The sequence below is a fragment of the Mirounga angustirostris genome, unplaced genomic scaffold (genome assembly GCF_029215605.1).
Source record: "Mirounga angustirostris isolate CCGP_5_RB_7025 unplaced genomic scaffold, mMirAng1.0.hap1 SCAF_5, whole genome shotgun sequence".
NCBI lineage: Eukaryota > Metazoa > Chordata > Mammalia > Carnivora > Phocidae > Mirounga > Mirounga angustirostris.
In genome coordinates, this window is record NW_026991713.1 from 159,989,495 (window position 1) to 160,004,481 (window position 14,987).

The 14,987-nt window shown below is 50.0% G+C and overlaps 1 protein-coding gene across 6 annotated transcripts in view; it reads right to left on the reverse strand.

Annotated features, from left to right (window-relative positions):
* Positions 1–11,097, reverse strand: part of LOC135364281 (thyroid receptor-interacting protein 11-like) — a 69,110-nt gene extending 58,013 nt beyond the window's left edge. For all 6 annotated transcript variants that reach the window (XM_064590241.1, XM_064590246.1, XM_064590247.1 and 3 more), the window contains exon 1: positions 7,875–11,097. The gene's annotated coding sequence lies outside the window, so the exon portion shown is untranslated. The remainder of the gene's footprint in view (positions 1–7,874) is intronic.
* Positions 11,098–14,987: the final 3,890 nt, after the last annotated feature.

Here is a 14,987-nt window from a genome sequence, read left to right on the forward strand (position 1 = left end):
TCTGCCCTGTGAGAAATTCTCCCCCCCGCCACGTCCCTGCAGCTAGGGGTAGGGCCACATGACGACTTCCAGCCAATGACACGTATGTTGAAGTCTACATGGCAGGACTACCTAAAAAGCTATTGCTTTCACAGGCTTAGACACATGTTTTTTGTCAGGGTCCCTTTCTTTTCTTTCTTCCTAGAGTACAGCTGCTCAAATGAACTAAGAAAAGGGTGCTATTCAGCGGTACAAACCTATTCTTACTCTAGAAGCAAGCTATAGGCGCTCTCAATCAATTCACAACTAAGTTATATCGCAAGGCAAAATGTTCAGGCATCAAAAGGAAAAAAGCAATTCCAACTGGAAGTGAAGAACGATATACCCATGTCTGTGTCAAAGTATATATAAAAATTTAGCATTTAAGGGCTCTTTCAAATCCATGGGGGATACAGACCATCACTAGATGGTGTAGGGACAAAAGTGCTACCTTGTAACATACAAAATAATAAAGACAGATGAATGGTCTAAGCAACAGAAGCCCAAACCCTAAAAGTGCTAAAAGAAAATGCAGCGATTGAAAATGGTCTTTTGAAGCACTATCCAAAGCCACAAGCTATAAAGTTAGACTATGAGATTGGGCACCACAGAGATTCAGAATGAAATGTATCCTGAAATGTATGGTACAAGCGAAACCGAAAGACAATCGTTTGGGAGAAAATACTGCAACGAGTACAGAGGCAAAGGACTACTATCCGACCTATAAAAAGTTCCTACAAATCAATAAGAAAAATATAAATACCCAAACAAAAAGACAACAACCCAGCAGGAAAATGATAACGAGCGAGGATTCATGTAAAAAAGTATCCGTGAAAAAAGTATCAGTGATAGGGACCAACTAAAATTGCTCAGTATTACAGGTGATTATAAAAATATAAATGTAAGGGGCACTTGGCTGGCTCAATCGGTTAAGCATCTGACTCTTGATCTGGGCTCAGATCATGGTCTTAGGGTTGTGGGATCCAGCCCCATTCAGGCTCTGCACTCAGTGGGCAATCGGCTTGAGATTCTCTCTCTCCCTCTCCGTCTGCCCTTCCCCCGTGTTCGCTCTCAAATAAATCTTTAGAAATATGTTTGTATGTGTATAAATACATAGAGCTACATCTATAAATTCAAATATATATAAAATAAATACATATTTAAATTTAAATATAAAACATACATTTATAGATAGAGAGAGAGAGAGAGAGAGATAAAAATTGAAACAGGCATTATTTTTCCCCTGCCACTTGACAAGAAATTTAAAAGACTGAGAAATATTCTGTCATTACCATCTCATTTACCATGGGTGAGAACCAAAAATGACATAACCACTCCTGAGGATCATTTTGCAGAAGTTTTTACCCTGAAATCTATCTCGAGGGAAAACTCAAACACACATGCAAAGATGTTCATCACAGCCCTATCTTAATAGCAAAATCATAGCCACCCAAATAACAAACAGAATCGTCACGTAAAGTACAACCCCACTGTGGAAAAACATTCAGACATTAAAAAACTGTAGGCATGAAAACCTGTAGGCACACTATATTCAAATGAGGCTGAGTGGGGGATATGTATTCACTTTTGTCATTTAAAAAGTTAACCCTGAAGGGGCACCTTGCTGGCTCAGTTGGAAGAGCATGTGACTCTTGATCTGGGTGTTATGAGCTCTAGCCCCAAGTTAGGTACAGAGAGATCCCTTAAAAATAAAACCTTAAAAAAAATTAACCATAAAAGAAAAATAATTCGTATTCTAGATCTGAGACCACTGTTTTTCACAGATCTTTTCAAAAATTAATTTGTTCCCTTTTGGAAAAAATGGGGGGGAGGCAGCGCAAATCCAGTAAAGCCATTATTTATTCGACTTTCTTGATGGGCAAATTTGGCAGCTAATTTATCCTTACCAGAATATTCTCATCCGCAAGTGACATGTCTTCTCTGGGGAGGAAAAGCAGCAGCCCCCACCTTCAGAATATTTCAGATCAAAATCCCAGCCCTGCACTCTGGACAGAGCCGGGAAGATGCCATCAGTGAGCTGCAAGGCCTAGGCCCTCCAGAAAATGCTGCCTCTCCCAAGAGGTGATCCTCTGACCCACTTGCACGTCGAGGGCGACGTTTTTCGACGCGGCTGACATCAGAGAAACTTCTGCAATTCTCACAATACCATTTCCGTCTTACAGCCCCTGGCCTGGTTTCTAAAACACACAGACCACTCAAAACCAGGGAAACAGAACATGGGAATTGGGAGCCCTCATCAGGAAAGAGAACCATGAGCATCTCCATTCAGTTCCTCATCACTCGGCCGGCTCAGAAATACTTACTAGGGGTCTACAAGGCTCATGGCACTGAGACACACATGGTCCCTCTCGGCACCGCTATTCCCACGGGGCAGACAAACATTAAACGAGATGTCTGCGGAGCAACGGGACTGACTGCCCCAGAGGAGATGCACAGAGAACAGATAAGGGGCTGGACCTTGTCGAGGGTGTCAGGGGCCTCCGGAGGGAGCCGCATCTCACACGAGCCAGAAGGCTGGGCACCTTTTGGACTCATCGGCCTCACCCACATCCCATCTGTCAGTACATCCCATCAGCTCTCCCTTCAACACGTACCCAGAATCTGGATCGATTCTCAGCACTTCCACCCCTACCATCCTGATCCAAGCCAGCAGCATCTCTGACTTGGAATATTCCAGGAGCCTACTAACTCATCGCCCTGCTTCCCCCCTCGCTGTTCTCAACAGAGAAGCTGAACTCATCCCATTAAAACCCAAGTCAGGTCACCTCATTCTTCAGTTCAAAATCCCCCAGTGGCCACCATCCCAGGTCCCTAACACCCTATCTGCTACTCTTCCCCTTCTCCCTCACTCTGGCCTTGTCATTCCTGGAACAAGTCAGGCCAGCTCCCTCCACGGAGGGCTTCCTACTCGCCCTTCTCTCTGCCTGGGACACTGTTCCCACAGACATGCACAGGGCCCACTCCCTCAACCTCCTGCAAGGCTTTCCCCACTCTTGTCCTCAGGGGGCCGTCCCTGGCCATCCCAGCTCAGAGGACAACCCCTTCCAACGCTCCTACAGCATCCAGGACCCCTGATGTGCCAGATTCCTTGCCTCTGTGTTTCCTGGCTGCTTCTCTCCCTGGAAGAAAGGCTTCCTAACAGCTCCACCGAGGTCTGTCTGGGTCACATCGGGAAGCGCACAAGAACCGAGCCTCTGGCAACTGAGAAGGCGTTCAATAAAGAATGTGCAGTGACTGCTGCAGTCATCTGAGGGAAGATGAGAGCTCGTGAGGCAAGGCGGGTGGGGGAAAGAGCATCTTGGGCAGAGGGAGCAGCCGAGCCGCCCCAAGGCCGGCGGGCACAGGGCACATTGGAAGGAATGACCGGATCGAGTACAGCAGGGAAGGCGAGCGGGAAGCAAGACTGGAGAAGAAGGACGGAGCAGCCGTGCACACACAGAAGGAACGTTTGGGTCTATCTCGAACGGCAACAAGAAGCCAGGAAACTAGGCAGTGACATGAACGAATGGGCCTTCCACAAACCTCTGGCTTCAGGGGGAGATAGGGATTTGGAGGCGGTAGAAGCGCCTGGAAGCTCAGTAAGCAGACTAGAACCATGGCGCAGACCACAAATGACCTTAACTCGGAATGAGAGGGCAAAAGCAGAGGTGGAGAAAAGGAAGTAGATTCCAGAGATATTTAGCAGATAAAATCACAGGTCTGGGAGAATGATCACACAAGGGGGTAAGGAAGTAAAAGCAGAGTTCCAAGAGGACTCCTCCCTTTTGCACGTGGGACCTGAAGGACACAGTGGCCCGATTCACGGAGTTGGGGTGGGGTGGGGGGGGTGGGGAGGAGGAGAATACAGGAAGGGGATCTTGAGAAGTTTTGGAAAGAATGGATTTGCCATAATTCGGAGACATTGAAATACAGATTTCCAGTTGGCAGCGGGAGACCCAGGGAACCGTGAGAGGATCAGGAAAAGCAAAGTGAGTCGCCACACAGTACAGATTCTCACCTTGTGGCTGATGGGGAATCAAAGGGTTTCGAGGAACGCAGTAACAGGAGAAGATGTGGGATTCCAAGAAGATCACCCTGGCCAGAGCAGGAGCACGTGGATGGGAGAGGGAGCTGGATGAGAAGCAGGCAGAACAAGAGGAACCTGCTGCAACAGAGCAGGTAGGAGAAGGGACCGGAGCCAGGGCTGTGGCCACAGGGAAGGAAAGGGGAACAGACCTGCTCTTTGTCAGCAGTGCATCTCCCACGAGGCTCCTGGGGACCGTCCGAAAACCCGGAGCACGTCAGCTCCCCCACTTGACCCCTTGGTCCTCGCACGAGTCATTCTCTGACAACCTCCCCAGAATTCTCTCTTGCTCCCCGCTCCCTGGCCCAATGTCAGGTGCCGATGACACAGCCCTGGGCTTCCACGGCCAGGCTAGTTTCTTCTGCCCTGCAAACACCTATTTGTCTTTTGAAGGCTTCCCCCCTCCACTGGCAAAGAAGCAAGAGCAGTGCTGACATCGAGGAGGCGGCCTGGCACCATGAGCCGGGCTGCACGGCTGGTCGCCGCGGGCCTGGCGCTCCAGGAGACGCCACGTGCTTCTCCGGTTGCACGCAAATGACCTCGCAGAACAGCAGCTTGAGGTGCCGTGGCCCCGGTGATGAAGGGACACCAAAGAGGACCCCTTGCTCTTTTGTCCAAACAGACAAAAACCAGCTTGTCGTGCCCACCCCCAAATGCCAATCCTCCTCTCTCCCGCCTGATACCAGCGAGTGTCTTCCTTGTGAATGACACCGTCCGTCACGCTCTTCACACCTCCTTCTAGAAAACACTGATGGAGCTACCCGATCCCAGAACTGTCTCGCCTCGCCTCGCCTCAGCACCCAGACCAGAGCACACCCCTGCTTCCTTGAACACTCCCAAAAACATCCGCCCAAAGCCCAAATCCTGTAAGTTCTTTCTAACACCCTCTTTCTTACGGATCAGCCCCACAGTCCCCATGACGTGGGTTCCCCCTCAGGATGAGTAACGAAGCCACTGTGTTTAACGACAGCTGTGCTTCCAGTGGCCTTTGTGGAGGATGCTGACCACCGTCACGGGAGGAAGGGATGGTTCCCTTTCCTGGAGGGAATCCTAGGTGTCCTGGGAGGCTAACTGGCTTTCTTAGTGCGATTTTAGGGGCTTTATGGCTGTAACCTAGGGCAGCAGGAACCAGCCTAACCCACAGCTAGGACATAGCTGGAACCAAATAATATTCAGAATGGAGGGAAATCAAGGGGCGCCTCGGTGGCCCAGTTGGTTCAGCGTCCGACTCCTGATTTCACATCAGGTCATGATCTGAGGGTGCCGAGACTGAGCTCCAAGTTGGGTTCCACACTCAGTGTGGATTCTGCTGGAGATTCTTTCCCCCTCCCTTTCCCTCCTCTTCTGGCCCCACGCCAGGGGCATGCACTCTCTCTCTCTCTCTCTCTAAGATAAAGAAGTAAATAAAATCTGTATTTAAATAAATAAATAATGGAGGGAAAGCAAAAGAAGTAAGAATTATTTAGGGAAGGCTTCACTCTGTGTCAGACCCGGTGCTAACTGCCTTGGATCTATTGCTCATTTAATCCTTACATCCCAAAGGTGGGCTACCATTTTTATCCCCATTCCAAACACAGGACTGAGGCACAAAGTGATCTGCCCACGATTCACGCAAGGAATCTCTACGTTATTAATCACATGACTTTCTGACAAAGTTTAAGGGTTTAACACACTACAGTGAAGATGCACATCACGGTATCACAGAACTTGGAAGGACAGAGCCCTGCAAAATGTCCTCAAACGTTAACTTATGGATTCTCCCAATCTTCTTGCATGTTGTTCAGATAAAGGAAAGCCCGGTGCTAAAAAGGCTTTCATGAAATGCAACCAGATGACAAATATACGTGGTCTTTAGAGCCCCGGGCCCATCCCAGAAGACTCTGACTCAGTGAGTGTAGAGGAGGACGTGAACATCTGTGTTTTCTTTAAATAGCCCCACAGGCTCTGCTGATGTGCACTCTGGGCTGGGTACCACTGTACTCTCTGCAATTCCAAACCCAAACTTGCCCTACAATGTTTAGATGGCTGCAGACACAGGGGGGCATCGAAAACTGAGGCAAAGAAGAACAGAGAAATTACAAAAACTATCCCCTAGAGAGTCAAGAAAAGGAAAGCTCTAGTTATATTACTTCTCTGTCCTTTGGCTGTGTCTGAATTACTCTACAGTTAACTTACTTTGTTTTAAGTAGGCAAGTTTGCTAAAACGTTTACCAACAAATACTAAATAATCAAGACTACCAATACATTTTAAATAAAATTATACTATGCTACTGAAAAGTATTTTCTGATTATTTCAATGGCACTTCAGAGTCTCTTAGCAAGTAGCAGTCGATATGCGAACATTATTTCTAATTCAACAGTTCTACACATGTGGTCAACAGCACCTGAACACTGGAGAAGAAATGAAGTTGGCTGGAAGGCTTTTAGCTTCCCAAATTTCACCACACACTACCGTCAAGTCTTCAATACCAATGTATGTATTTACCTCTTTATTTAATCAACCACCACTAACACCCACTACATGTCAGACAGGGCTCTACGTGTTTCATTAACGTTAAATATCATTTATCTTTACAATCATCTAAGAAGTGGGATTATCATCATCTCCATTTCTCACATCAGGAAACTGAGACCCAGAATGGTTTAGGAACACAGCTCATAAGAGGCAGAGCTCCGATCAGCTTGGCTCTGGACTCCATGTCTTAAATCACTATGTTTAGTCTCCAGGAACCCACAAAAACTGCAAGTCTTAACCCCGAACCTTGGCTTGCCCACCCTACAGTCCCTACAGTCCCTACGTGGCCCCGGCTTCAAGGGCATTCCCTCAATTCCTTTCACAGTTCACACTCCTTCCCTGCTCTAAGTGAACACCCTCCCACATCCCCGTTTTTTTCTTAGCCTTCTGTTCTCAGCTTAAACATTACTGCCTAAAAGACAAACTCGAATGCACCCCGTAGTTCTCAGCACTCGAAGCAAAACGGTAATTATGTATTTCATGGGCAATTATTTGCTTCCAGTCTTTTCCAACCAGGTGGTGATAGGGTAGACGCCGTATCTGTCCTATTTATCCTGGGTTCCCAATCGCTGAATACCCACCCCCCCCACCCCCCCAAAGAGAAGGGCCTACCACGAAGTACACTCTCAACACTTTCTGTTGAACGAACGAACGAACGAACGAACTACACCCCAGCCTGGGCTTTCCGACACCTATCTGTGCTCACAACACGGCCCCCACTGCACCCCTAGAACGCAGACTCCTGCGGCAGACACGCAAGAGCTCTGCAAAGTCCTGGCTCTGCGCACCACTACTACGTGCTCCTGGGCAGACCATCCCCCCCGCCCCGCCCCAACACACCTTGACTGACCTGATCTCAGGTGCACAACGGGCACCCTGACGATCCCCAACGGAATGTGACCTATGCAAGAGGAAGAACCTGCACTCCTCCTCCCCTCTCAACGCTAGACTTCCTTGCTTCTCGTCGGGCTTCCATAAGGACTCGAGCCCCAAGGAGGCCAAGACCCCGCCGGCCTGCTGCAGGCCGCATTCCCAGTCACGCTCCCCCCAGGCCTGGCGCACAGCACAAGGGAGGTCATTCTCCGCTCCAGGAATGAAGCCCCGCGCCGGGCACTTCACACGTGCGAAACGAGGGTCGCACGAGGTGACGGCGCCCTTTTGGCGAACGAGCGTGTTCCGGAGACACAGGCCCGCCCCCCACCCAGGCCCCAGGCCCCAGGCCCCCGGGGACGCTGGGTCCCCGCGCCCGGCAGGCACCTCTGCACGGAGAAGCATCTTCGCAAGGGCCGCGCACTCCCTCGTCGTCTGGGTCTGTCGAGGAGGACGAACAGGAGCTGAAAGAGGCCGTCCTCGGACGAGCGCCCATGGCCGTGGAGGTTCCGGGGTGCTGTCCCCACCGAGAACAACGAAACCGGGTCCCCGGGCGCTGGGGGGACGAGCCAGCCTCGGAGAGGGAAGGAGGGCTCGCTTCCGCCGCGCTCAGCTGCCGGGGCTCAGACCCGCCGCTCACGTCAACCGCCCAACAACCTTCCCGCTCATTGGCGCTTCTGCCCAGACGCTGATTGGACAGCTTCCCGCCCGCTCGGCCCGCGGACGCGCCCCTTGGGTGCCTCCTCTGGCCCCGCCCACAGAGCCCTGGGCACCGTCTACCCCTCCTTTCCCGTCACCACCTGGCGGGACCGCCGTCAAAGCCCCGTCTTCCTTCGCTCCTGGTGCTGTTTTCTGAGTCTGGCGTCTGTGTGTTCATCACAAGCTTGAAATGGCTGTAGTCTGTCGCAAGGCCAGCTTTCCCCCCACTGAAGTGCTTTGGCTCCCTTTTCAAAACTCAGTTGAGCGTATTTGTGGGGACTCTTTCTGGGTTCTTTGTTCTGTTCTATTGATCTGTGTCTGTCCTTCTGCAGATACCACACAATCGTCCTTAGTAAAACTATCGCAGAAGTTCTGAAACTGGGTAGACTGCATGTTCCCACTTTATTATTATTTTCAAAATTGTTTCTGAAACTACTCTTCATTCCTCTGTCTATCCACATACACTTTAGAATCATCTTGTCTATCAATCTACAAAAGAAAACAAACCCTGACTGGGTTTTGACAGGAATTGCATTAAATCGATCTATCAATCTGGGCAGAATGAACATCTTCACTATGCTTAGGCTTCCAATTCACAAACATGGTATATCTCTGCATTTATTTATATCTCCGATTTCCTCTATCAGTGCTAACGGCTGTGGGCATGCGAGTGCTGGACATGCTTTGTTCGATTGATCCCTAAGTATAGTTTTACTAGTAATTGTGAACGTATGTTTGATAGTGGAGCCCACATGTTCGTTGCTAGCATACAGCAATACAACTTTTACATGTTTCTTCTGTATACTGTTTCACTGTGAAATGCCATTAGTAGTTGTAAGAAGGCTGACATTTTCATAACCTCTTGGGGCATAAGGCCTGAAATGAAGATTCCATATTAAGGGCTGTCTTCACACCAGGGACAATCAAGGAGGGACGGAAACAGCCTAATGCAAGTTCTCCTCTCCCTCCTCCCTCACACGTAAGGTCTCCTAAGCAAAAACCCTTCTCATCACAGGGACCAGACATAGTGCCTGTTGATTTGGGGGAGCAGCGTTCAGTTCCCTAGAAGCCCACTGAATTCTTCAAGCAAGCCACTCATACCCTCCCAAGGGAACCAGGACTTGCCCCACCTTCTTGTTAGGACAAAGTCTTGCCTTCCAAGCCCCTGCTTGTTCCCTCTGTTCCCAAGTGCAATTCCTGTGCAGCCCTGCACAGTGTGTGGTATCCTCCTCCCTTGAACTGTGAGAATATGTGACTAGTCAACTGCTGCCAGTCACATCTGTCAGGTGTCAAGGGATCCCTACAAGCCTAGAGCAGGAATCTCTCTCTCGTCAGGGAACTGAGGAGAAGCTGAATAAAAGCAAGTGACATCACAAACAGGGTGGCCCCACCTTAACTGAGGACACGGGGTCAGCTTGACGTGCTCCTTGGCTTCCTAACTGGCTTCAGAGGGGACAATCACGATCTGGGAGGGAACTGGCAACTGCGGGCCAGCTTGTGTGTTAGCTCGTGTTCTGTTAGCTCCAATGGAGGTCGCCATCCGTTTCCAAACCAATGTCCCATCCTTGCCAACAAGTTGAGTACAGATGCGACTTGACTGTACCTAGGAGGGAGGTGCCATCAGTGTGACCTCCATCTGGCCTGTATCGGTCTCCAAGGCTCCCCGCTGAGGTCGGCAACCCCACGACCTGCTGACTGGGGTGCTTGAGTTCCACCGACTGGGTGTTGGGCCAGTGCTTGGGGCAGACAGACAGATCCGGGTGGGGAGAGCGCACCCCACGCACCGTCCTGGGGATGACCCTCTGTGTTGTGGGTGGAAAGGAAGGGGGCCACGACCCCAGGGAGATGTAAGAATGGCTCCCTGGCTGCCTCCTGAGTCACTGTGGGTCAGGCAACGCGAGTGGCCTTGCCCATCTCCCCAGCTGCCGCTCCTCTCCCCGTTACCGTGTGTCCCCCGGAGCCCTCAGGGTTTGGAGGCGCACATCCATGGCAGCCCAGGGCCCAGGAGCTGATGAGAAACACAAAAGTGGAGGGTCGGCCGTTTGGTGCTCCACCTCTCTCCCAGTGCAAAACCCCTCCTCCACACACTTGCTTTCTCTTAGTGTTGTTGCTTCCCAGCGCGTCCAGGGACTCATCTCTGGATCCAGGGCCTTGAGGCTCCCACTCTGGCCATGGACAAAATGACCTTCCTGGCTGTGGACTCCAACACTGGGGAGATGGACTGGCATGCCCGCAGGAAGAGGACAGTCATCTGTGGGGCCGACCCACCCAGCTCCCTTTCCCCATAAACACCCAGAACATGTGCACCACGTCTGAATAGCTGGAGACAGAAACAAAAACCCATGACTTTATGGGGCTAGAAATGAAATAGTCTCCTGAGGGAATCGGTAGAGTGGGAAAAGGGGGGAGGGGAAGCCGTCCACACTGAGAGAAGGTAGGGCTGTAGCAGAAGATGCTTTGGCTTTATCAACGTCTGCGCTGTGGGTCCTGTGCTCTTTCACTTACCACCCCACTGCCTAAACCTGTTTGGCACAAGATCGCCATCCTCAGGGTCGTGGGGGAAACATCCGTGGCACCCCTGTGGCACAGTGAGGGTATCAATTCACACCCTGACTTACGCCAGGACACCTGAAACCATACGACCATTGCCACGACAGAGGCTCCAACCCTAATGATGCTGATTGGAGACTCTCTGGAAGAAAAAACGGAGAAAGATGAACAGGGTAAAAAGACACTCCCTAACCCAAGCATATATCCAGGACCAAACAAACCCAAGAAAAGGAGGAATGGAAGAAAGAAAACTGGATACAGGAAGAGGAACCCCCCCAAATTAATTCGACATAGGTTCACAATTTGACCCAACTGGAAATCCAAAATTCACAGGGGCGCCTGGGTGGTTCGGATGCTTAGGCGTCCGACTTCGGCTCCAGCCATGATCCCGGGGACCTGGGATTGAGCCCCATGAGAGGCTCCCTGCTTGGAGGGGAGTCAGTCGGCTTCTCCCTCTGCCTCTGCCTGCAGCTCCCCCTGGTTCCTGCTCTTTCACACCTGCTTGCTGTCTCTCTCTCAAATGAATGAATAAACCGTAAAAAAAAAAAAAAAGAAATCCAAATTTACTAAGATAATTTATATGGCAAAAGATAAAATGAGGTCAACTGGCTTTTGGCCCTCTAAAACATAGGTTCTGAATTAACGTTAATGTCTGCTAAGATGTACCAGTTGGGTAACCTTCATGGATTCGATACCAGGGCTCCAATTATGCTTGTACCTAGTAAAATAACCGTATTTTCTAGCTTCTGTATTTAATGCTTTGACATCTCAGACTTGCTGACTTTGGAGGGACTGTCCCTGGCAGGCTTAGTTAATTCTTAGAAAAAGTCCACAACTGGCCTGGGAGCATACCTTTCACATCCAAACCAACCGGTACAGAACCCTTACTGCCAACCACCTCATCTTAAGCAGCTCTGGGCCACTATGGCCTCCCTGATCACCGCAAGGGCGGGACAGACTCCTGCAGACACCACTCTGGCCTGGAGCCCCCTGAAATTACTCAAACTAGCCAGTCTTAAACGTGCTTATCCTGCCTCACCTGTCCCTTCCCATGGAAACCACAATAAAGGGTCTTGCCCACATTTTCCCTTCACTCCCTCTTTCTCCTGACCAATCCTGGTGCTTCCCCAGGTGGCCCTGCAAGGCTCTCAGAACCTCCTTTCTTGGGGCCTCTAAATCTACAAAACTTCTTCCATTGTGACAGTTACTTCTATATCTTCCTAACTTATCATACCTGATTAAAATAAATCCTGGTCCCCTGAAAACCTCTGAGACCCCTAGGGCCACCTGGGTGGCTCAGTGGGCTACGCTTTCTTCTCAAGTCATGGTCTCAGGTTCATAGGATCCAGCTCCATGTTAGGCTCCGTGCTCAGGGTGGAGTCAGCTTGGGAATCGCTCACTCGGCCCTTCCCTCCGCCCCCCCCCGCCCCAACTGGGCTCGTGCACTAGGTGTCTCTCTCTTTAAAATAAAGAAATAAAATCTTTAAAAAAAAACACAAGGGAGCCCAACAAATTTAAGGATGGGGAATATTTTGCTAATATAGATTTGGCCAATATGTTCTGTTCCATGCGTATTTCAACATCCTCTCGGTCAAATGTGCCTTGACTTTGAAGGGGACACATTTTACCTTGTTAAGCACAGGGCACCCAAACCTCTCTGCTATCACAGACATCTTTGTGGGCAGGATCTTACTGCACCCGTCCTTCTCCAGGGACATAGGTATGACATCACATTTACGACTACCTACTGTGAGGACATTTGTTTGACACACTTGTTAAGGACATGCAGGTGCAGGGGCGACTGAGTGGCTCAGTCCATTAAGCGTCTGCCTTCGGCTCAGGTCATGAACCCAGGGTCCTGGGAACAAGCCGCGCATCAGGCTCCCTGCTCACTGGGAAGCCTGCTTCTCCCTCTCCCTCTGCCCCTACCAGCCCCTTGTGCTCTCACTCTCGTGCTCTTTCAAGTAACCAAATAAAATCCTTACAAACAAGGAAGGACATACAAGTCCAAATTCTGTCAGTATTTTTTTTTTTTTTTTTTTTGGTTCTAGAGGCAACATATTCCTTGTTTATAAATTTTACATAAGCCCATTTAGGCTGCTACTTGTCACTGAGCCCACGCTGGGTGGGGCTCCCCTCAACAAAAGGCTCTAGGATCTGTCCAAAACAACTGTGAGGGGGCGACTGGCTGGCTCAGTTGGTGAAGCGTCGGCCTTTGGCTCAAGTCATGATCTCAGGGTCCTGAGATCCAGCCTGGCAGGGAACTCCCTGTTCAGTGGGGAGCCTGCTTCTTCTCCCACTCCCTTTGACCTCCTCCTCCAGCTCCAACTGTCTCTCAAATACATAAATAAAATCTTAAAAAAAAAAAAAAAATCACCCGTTAGTGCCCTAAGTAAAAAGGCTTTAGCAACTACCTCTCCAGCTTCCTGGAGTCACTGGAATCGTCCATGGACTCCCAATGCAAGAAATGGCCCTCCTTGGCCCTGGGTTATAGACCATGAAAGCAGCAATTGCTGACCATGCACTGGGCTCTCCTGGAAACGGAGTCTCTTACAGACTCTGAGCCTTCATATCCCGCTGTCTGCTCTGCCTCGGGTCATGATACCCCCACCAGCTTAATGTAGTTACCAAGGCCTTCTTGCTACAGGCTGAAGCCAAAGTCTGCATATCCAACCTGCAGGTGGGGGTGGCTGCTTCTATCCACAGTCCATTGCCAGATTCCATGGTGCTGGAGGACGTCAGCCTTTCCTTCTACCCCTTGGCTACCTAAGGATTCCCTTGGGATCAACTGAGTGACCATCAATGACCGTTGATACATTTTGGTTTTGAAGACCAACTCCCCCTCTTGTTCACGTGACAATTTCACTTCCTAGAGAAGCACCTGTCCTACTCCTTAAAAGTCTCAGTCCCAGGTTGAAATTGATGTCTAGATATCAGAGTCCACTGTGATGGAAAGCCTGAGATTAAGATTCAATAGGAAGTGTTGTCTTAGTATCAGGGAACATCAGAGGGCCTCCAATGGCCTCGGTCTCACCCAAAGTTCCCTTCCCCCTCTGCTCCCACAGATCAGGTCTCCTGGCCAAACGACCTTCTTTATCCCAGGGACCAGGCACAGTTTCTCCCCAAGGAGTAAGGTCCATTTCCCTGACAGCGTGTGCAATTATCCAGCAAGCCAGTCATGCCCTCCTGCAGGAAGTAGGGCTCACCGTCACTCTCTTGTTACTACAAGGTCTGCCCCCGCCCCAAAGCCCTTCTTCATTCTGCTCCCAGGTAAAACCCCCTTGTGGCCCTGCATGGTGTGGGCCACGAGTAGACATGGGTAATAAATTAGTGTCGAGCTCATCTGTTCAGCATCCGGACATCCCATAACTTTAGGGTGGGAATCACTCCCTTTACCAACGGGTGAAGAGGAGAAAAATGAAATCCTTCTGCTTTGTACCTTTGGCAAGGCACAACGATGAGGCTCATGCACTTGAAGTTCTTTGGATAAGAATCTATTGGGGGCTTGTAAGAATTCCCTGCGGCTAAAGGGCAGCCTGTATGTGAATGATGCGCAGGAGGGAAGGCTGCAAAAGCAAGGGCTTGGATGGTCTCCTAAAGGTCGAACTCCAAGCAATGAGGGAACCCACAAATAATGGCAGCAGGGAAGTGACATCAGATTTTCGTCTCAGTTCGCCCTGACAGCAGCATGGAGAATGGATTCAAAGGAGGCCGAGTGTGGAACCAGCAAGATCAGTAGGCAGTCTACTGCACTAGTCTGTGCAAGAGACAGGAATGGGTGAACCAGAGCACTGGCAACAGAAAGGGAGGGAAGGATTTAAGATATTTGGCAGGCTGAAGATACAGCACAATGGAAAATTAATGGAATGAGATCTTTCAAGAAGTCTGAATGGGAGGCGCCTGGGTGGCTCAGTCAGTTTAGCGTCTGCCTTTGGTTCAGGTCATGATCTCAGTGACCCGGGAATCAAGCACCACATCAGGCTCCCTGCTCAGCAAGGGGCCTGCTTCTCCTTCGCCCTCTGCCACCCGCCCTGCCTGTGCTCTCCTGCTCTGTCAAATAAATAAATAAAATCGTTAAAAAGAAGAAGAAGAAGAAGAAGAAGAAGAAGAAGAAGAAGAAGAAGAAGAAGAAGAAGAAGAAGAAGAAGAAGAAGAAGAGGGAGAAGGAAGGAGAAGGAGAAGGAGAAGGAGAAGAAGGAGAAGGAGAAGGAGAAGGAGAAGGAGAAGGAGAAGGAGGAGAAGGAGAAGGAG